Raw genomic sequence first — 1,264 nt, 5'->3', positions numbered from 1 at the left:
CATTTCGATTTCGCTGTATCGGGGAAAAATGTCGCCGGTATATATCGATACTTTTTTGAAAAAGATTGATATATCGATATTTTATTAACATATCTATCTCAGCCACACACTACGCAATTGTTTAGAAAACGTTCTCACGGTTGAACGCGAGATTTACCCTAGAAGCAGACAGATGGGGCAGGGCATCCAGCCGTCAAGCGTCATTAACAATGCCAGAATTCATATAACACTGCCGGCCCGATAGAGAAACGGGAAAAGGCGAGGGAGAAGGAGGGGAAGAAGAAGAATAGACAAAAGAAGAATATACATTCTGAAAATGACTTTGAGGTCGCACGTCCTTGCCAGACAAGTGCAGACTGTTCAAACAGGGTGTACCCTGCACTGTAGATGACAGGAGGATGTCTGTGTGTCGGATCCGTTTGGCCTGAGACACTGACTAGTACGGGGACTGTATTCCGGTCAGAACTCGAAGAGTCGTCCAGTTCTGCGTTGCTGATGAGCGTTTAGAGGAAATAACTTCTGTGCTGGAAGATAAGTATTATCTCAGTATTGGCAAGTTCCAGAAAAGGCATGTAGTCTCGAATGTCAGCACGAACAGGTCCGAGTGTCATACAGGAGAACACCACTTTTAGGCGATCAGCCGATGGACTCGGTGTCAGATAGAGCGCTGTCTGGAATTTCTGAATTAGGTAGCATGTGCACAGGCCGGGTAGCGTGTGACTTTTAGGTGCTCAGATTTAAAAGATCCTAGTAGATACCTCGACGTGGTTCAGGTGCTGCGATATACACAAGAACGATTGCTGCATCAGTAACTTGGTAACAGGTAGTGCAGCCCTTACTTTGATTTACGTCCAAAATCAGACCAACGTTAAGTATTTTGGCGTGAAAATACGCCTGTGTTTCTGGAAAAATTGTTGTCTGCGATTAAAAAAATGGCGCTTGTCATTTAAGGGAAACTAAAGAATGTGAAATCTTTCGTGGCGAGGAGTACGTTAAGCAGAGCTTGCCTTGAGTTGTTAAAAATATGACAGTCTTAGACCAAAGACTAAACTTGTGATTTCTGTACAACGACGTCACTCCTTACTGAGCCACAAGGAGTTTCCTTTTCACCAAAAGAACTTTTTAAGGCGAGAATAGAAGTACATACAGCTCTTAACAATAAAAGGACTTCGATAACAGTCAAACGCCGATATTGTTATAGAAATGAACAATAAATGTCTGCCTCGAATAGAGCTTTGTCTCAAGCAGCAATCGGTAAATATTT

This window comes from Schistocerca americana, chromosome 1 (assembly GCF_021461395.2).
Source record: "Schistocerca americana isolate TAMUIC-IGC-003095 chromosome 1, iqSchAmer2.1, whole genome shotgun sequence".
NCBI classification, from domain to species: domain Eukaryota; kingdom Metazoa; phylum Arthropoda; class Insecta; order Orthoptera; family Acrididae; genus Schistocerca; species Schistocerca americana.
Note: the sequence above shows the minus strand (reverse complement) of the source record.